This window comes from Alligator mississippiensis, chromosome 14 (genome assembly GCF_030867095.1).
Source record: "Alligator mississippiensis isolate rAllMis1 chromosome 14, rAllMis1, whole genome shotgun sequence".
NCBI classification, from domain to species: Eukaryota; Metazoa; Chordata; order Crocodylia; family Alligatoridae; genus Alligator; species Alligator mississippiensis.
The window spans coordinates 23610373-23616372 of record NC_081837.1 but is presented as its reverse complement, the minus strand read 5'-3'; positions in this window follow the sequence as shown (position 1 = coordinate 23616372).

Below are 6000 nucleotides of genomic sequence, written 5' to 3'. Positions count from 1 at the left end.
AACACTGATGAATATGAAGACGATGGCTAGGGACAGAAATTACATATAAACCGGTTGAAGAGATCAGAAACTGGTTTCAACGTGTAATAGAACAGATGTTCAGTGCACATAAACCCATTTCAAAATGGCCAAAACTGGTTTAAGATAAACCTGCTTGAATGTAGTATCCAACTTAACTGATTTGAGTCAGACTGGTTTATGGAACATATGGCCTAGACCTCTTCTGGTTTACATTAAATCAGAGTCACCAGACTACCATGCGTAGACCCTGAGATGGTGCAGAGTCACTTGGAGGAACTGGATGCCTTTAAGTCAGAAGGCCCGGATGAGCTCCATCTGAGGGTACTGAAGGCACTGGCCAACGTCATTGCACAGCCACTGGCGGGAATATTTGAATGCTCGTGGAGCATGGGCCACGTCTCGGAGGACTGGAAAAGGGCCAATGTGGTCCCCATTTTCAAGAAGGGGAGGAAGGAGGAGCCAGGCAGCTATAGGCCAGTCAGTCTCACCTCCATCCTTGGCAAATTCTTTGAAAAAATTATCAAGGCTCACGTTTGAGAGCCCAGCAGGAAAAATTATGCTGAGCGGAAACCAGCATGGGTTCGTAGCAGGCAGATCGTGCCTGACTAATCTAGTCTCTTTTTATGACCAGGTTACGAAACACCTGGACACAGGAGGAGGGGTGGATGTCATATACTTAGACTTCAGGAAGGCCTTCGATACAGTAACCCACCCCATACTGGTGAACAAGTTAAGAGACTGTGATTTAGATGACTACACAGTCTGGTGGGTGGCAAATTGGCTAGAGGGTTGCACGCAGAGAGTCGTGGTGGATGGTTCGGTATCGACCTGGAAGGGTGTGGGCAGTGGGGTCCTGCACGGCTTGGTCCTTGGACCAATACTCTTTAATGTCTTCATCAGCAACTTGGACGAGGGAGTGAAGTGTACTCTGTCCAAGTTTGAGGATGACACAAAACTGTGGGGAGAAGTGGACAAGCTGAAGAGCAGGAAACAACTGCAAGCAGACCTAGATAGGTTGGACAAGTGGGCAGAAAAGAACAGAATGCAGTTCAAGAAGGAGAAATGCAAAGTGCTGCACCTAGGGTGGAAAAATGTCCAGCATACCTACTGCCTAGGAAATGACCTGCTGCGTGGCACGGAAGGGAAAAAGGACTCCAAGCAGGGTCGGGGGGGCAGAGATTGGGGGCCCCCACACCTGTCCAGCAGGAGCCCCTTTTAGGGCTCTGGAGGCGCAGGTGAGGGCTCTCCGGGAGGAGGTTAGCAGGCTGAGGGGTATCAGGGAGACAGAGGATGAAATTGACAGCTATTTCTTTTCCCTCCAGGACCAGGCACCTAAGAAAGAAGCATCCCGGGGAGTGCCCTCCACAGCAGAGTGGCAGACGGTCACATCCAGGACCGGAGCTGCTCGCAGCGAACAGGTACCAGTTCCTCCAGTCTGACTTTAGAACAGGTATGAGGCCCTGGCGACCCTGCAGTAGATGGAAGGAGAGAAGGAAACCCTTGGGCAGGAAGCAATACCACATTCTCCACACTCCGAACAGGTTAAGAGATCCAAGCGGACCCAGAGGAGGAGGCAATGAGTGCTCGTCATAGGCGACTCCATCCTGAGAGGTATGGAAGGGCCCATCTGTTGCCAGGACCCCTCAACACAAGAGATCTACTGCCTGCAAAGATTCGGGATGTGACGGAAGTAATCCAGGCCAGGATCAAGCCCACCAACTACTACCCCATGGTCCTAGTCCATGTGGGTACTAACGATGCGGCCAGGAGAACCCCCGATCACCTGATGGCGGACTACAGTGCTCTGGGCGACGTGCTGAGGGAGTTCGGTGCACAGGTGGTATTCACTTCCATCCTACCAGTGAACGGACACGGAAGATGGCATGAGAACTGCATTACAGAGACCAACTGGCGCCTTCGGCAGTGGTGTCTCGAGGCAGGCTTTGGCTTCCTGGACAACCACCCACATATTACGTCGAGGGACATTCTCAGTTGGGATGGGCTTCACCTGTCCCCCAAAAGTAAGCATGTGTTTTCTTCTAGGTTGGCGGATCTCCTCCAGTGGCCTTTAAACTAGGCTCGTCGGGGGGAGGGAAAGATGAGGGCGGGGGAAGCTGTGGACCACCAAACCACGTGGCACCCACAAGGACAGCCCAGCCTGAAGAAGGAGAACATTGGGAACCTGCAAGCCATGGGGCGGCCAGCAGTACAGCACAGGTTAGCAATAAACAGGTGAGAAATAAGGGGCCCCTTGGGATTCGGAGGGGGGGGGGGCAGTAAAGGCACCAGTCACAGGGCTCAAGTGCCTATATACTAATGATAGGAGCATAGGGAACAAGCAGGATGAACTAGCGCTCCTGCTTGCAGAAAACGCTTATGACATAGTAGGACTAACAGAAACCTGGTGGGATTCATCCCACGACTCGGCGGTACATATTGAGGGTTATAGGCTGTACAGAAAGGACAGGGTGGGGAAGAAAGGGGGAGGGGTTGCGCTCTATGTCAATGAGCAATATACATCAAACCTCATCAAGACGGAATCGAAGGATGAGGAAGTACAAGGATTGTGGGTTAGGTAACATGGGGGGCAAGGAGAAAGGGATTTGGTGGTAGGGGTCTGCTACAGACCCCCACACTAAGGGGAAGAACTAGATTCGGGGGCTCCTGAGGCAGCTCTCGGAGACCATAAAAGCTAAAGAGGTGGTAGTCATGGGGGACCTAAACTACCCAGACATCTGCTGGGAGATGTAGACGGCAAAGTCCTAAAGTTCACACAGGTTTCTCACCTGTGTACACGACCTCCACCTGACACAGGAGGTACACGGTCCCACTTGGGGGAATGCCTTACTGGATCTGGTATTGGCAACGGGGGATGACATGGTAGGGGACGTACAGAATGGTAACCATCTGGGGAACAGTGATCACCTAATAATAGAATTCACCATAAGAAGTCGAGTGGGTAAGGTAACTAGTAGGGTGAAAGTGCTAGACTTTAGGAAAGCTGATTTCAATGAACTCAGGCGATTAGTCAAGGACACACTGCAGAGTAGGAGTTTTGAAGTGATGGGAGCCCAAGAAGGGTGGCTGTGCCTTAAGGAGATGATCCTTCAGGCACAAAGGGAGACTATCCCGATGCAAGGAAAAAAGAGGGAAAGGGGCCAGGAGGCTTCCTTGGCTGACCAGAGAAACCCAGGGCAACCTACGGGTCAAAAGGGGAGCACATAAAAAGTGCAGACAGGGAGAGATCATCAAAGACGAGTATACCTCCTCTGCTCGCGCTTGTAGGGAGGCAGTTAGATGGGCGAAAGCTACCATGGAGCTGAGGATGGCAACCCAAGTAAAGGAAAACAAGAATTTTTTTTTTTTTTTTTTTTTTTTTTTAGATATATAGAGAGTAAAATGAAGGCCCAGGGAGGAATAGGACCCCGGCTGAATGGGGAGAAGCAATTGGTGATGGACAGGAGGGACAAGGCTGAACTCCTCAACAAGTTCTTTGCCTCAGTGTTCCTAAGAGAGGGGCACGACAAGTCTCTCACTGGGGTTGTAGAGAGGCAGCAGCAAGGCGCCAGAAAACCATGCGTAAACACTGAGATAGTGCAGAGCCACTTGGAAGAACTGGATGCCTTTAAGTCGGCAGGCCTGGATGAGATCCATCCCAGGGTACTGAAGGCACTGGCCAATGTCACTGCACAGCCACTGGCAGGAATATTTGAAAGCTCGTGGCGCACGGGCCAAGTCCGGGAGGATTGGAAAAGGGCCAATGTGGTCCCCATTTTCAAGAAGGGGAGGAAGGAGGACCCGGGCAACTATAGGCCAGTCAGTCTCACCTCCATCCATGGCAAAGTCTTTGAACAAATTATCAAGGCTCTTATTTGCGAGAGCCCGGCAAGACAAATTATGCTAAGGGGAAACCAGCACGGGTTCATAGCAGGCAGATCGTGTCTGACTAATCTAGTCTCTTTTTATGACCAGGTTACGAAACACCTGGACCGAGGAGGAGGGGTGGACGTCGTATACTTAGACTTCAGGGAGGCATTCGATACGGTATCCCACCCCATACTGGTGAACAAGTGAAGAGGCTGTGACTTGGATGACTACACGGTCCGGTGGGTGGCGAATTGGCTAGAGGGTCACACCCAGAGAGTCTTGGTGGATGGGTCGGTTTCGACCTGGAAGGGTGTGGACAGTGGGGTCCCTCAGGGCTCGGTCCTTGGACCGATACTCTTTAATGTCTTCATAAGCGACTTGGACGAGGGAGTGAAGTGTACTCTGTCCAAGTTTGCAGATGACACAAAGCTATGGGGAGAAGTGGACACGCCGGAGGGCAGGGAACAGCTGCAAGCAGACTGGGACAGGTTGGACAAGTGGGCAGAAAACAACAGAATGCAGTTCAACAAGGAGAAATGCAAAGTGCTGCACCTAGGGAGGAAAAATGTCCAGCACACCTACAGCCTAGGAAATGACCTGCTGGGTGGCACAGAAATAGAAAGGGATCTTGGAGTTTTAGTGGACTCCAAGATGAACATGAGTCGGCAGTGTGACAAAGCCATCAGAAAAGCCAATGGCAGTTTATCGTGCATCAGCAGATGCATGACGAATAGATCCAAAGAGGTGATAGTTACCCTCTACCGGGCGCTGGTCAGACCGCAGTTGGAGTACTGCATGCAGTTCTGGGCACCGCACTTCAAGAGGGATGCGGATAATCTGGAGAAGGTCCAGAGAAGGGCCACTCATATGGTTAAGGGCCTGCAGACCAATCCCTACAAGGAGAGACTAAAGAACCTGGACCTTTTCAGCCTCCGCAAGAGAAGGTTGAGAGGCAACCTTGTGGCTGCCTATACGTTCATCACAGGGGCACAGAAGGGAATTGGTGAGGTTTTATTCACCAAGACACCCTCGGGGGTTACAAGAAATAATGGTCACAAACTATCAGAGAGCAGATTTAGATTGGATATTAGGAAGAACTTCTTCACAGTTAGAGTGGCCAAGGTCTGGAACAGGCTCCCAAGGGAGGTGGTTCTCTCCCCGGTCCTGGGGGTCTTCAAGAGAAGGTTGGATATGCATCTAGATGCGGTCATCTAGACCCAGCACTCTTTCCTGCCTATGCAGGGGGTCGGACTAGATGATCTATTGAGGTCCCTTCCAACCCTAACAATATTACTATTACTGAGGGTCCCCCAGCATTCCAGCATGATTTTCAGGCCTGGGCTGGGCTGGACTGTCTGCTCCAGAGAGTAGGGCTGGGCCCACCCCTCTCCACCCTAGCCAGAGCTCCAACTGGCTGCAAAGCAGGTGGGGGACTGCAGGCACAGTAGCATCTGCCTGGTTTCCCTGTGCTTCACACTCCCCTTGCTCACTACTCCAGCAGGGAACCCTCCTCTCCCACAACAGGGACCCCAGTGGCACAAGCTCCAGCCAGCATCTGGCTATGTCACCCCTATGCTAACTAATGGTGTGTGTGTGTGTGTGTGTGTGTGTGTGTGTGTGTGTGTGTGTGTGTGTCCAATTTTACAACAAAGGCAGACACAATGGTGTCTGCTTAGGGATTTTTTTTAACTAATCAGCAAGTCAGCTGCTAGAGTCCCTCTGTTCTTCCTCACAAATGCCTTGGAAGAGCTTGAACTAATGAGAGAGGCTTTGTTTTCTTGATGGGCTGATAACCTTTGTGTTCTGACAAGCTCCCTGATGGCTTGCTTCAAAGGCCACAATCTGCAGTGTTCAAGAAGGGACAGAAAGGTGCGAGAAATGACCTGGTTTGCAATGAATGCAGTGCCTGTCAGTTTGCTGCAGACAGTATGAAAAGCTCACTACCATCAACAGATGCATGCACTCCACACAAACATCCTCCCTCCCACACCCACCTCTTCCTCAAGCGCTAGCCATGGGCAAGGATCTCACAACATTCCTGCTCCTTGAGCAGCGAGCTGGGAAAAGCCTGGTGAGGGCTGCTTCTCTCTCCCCCTCCAGGCATGCCCCTGC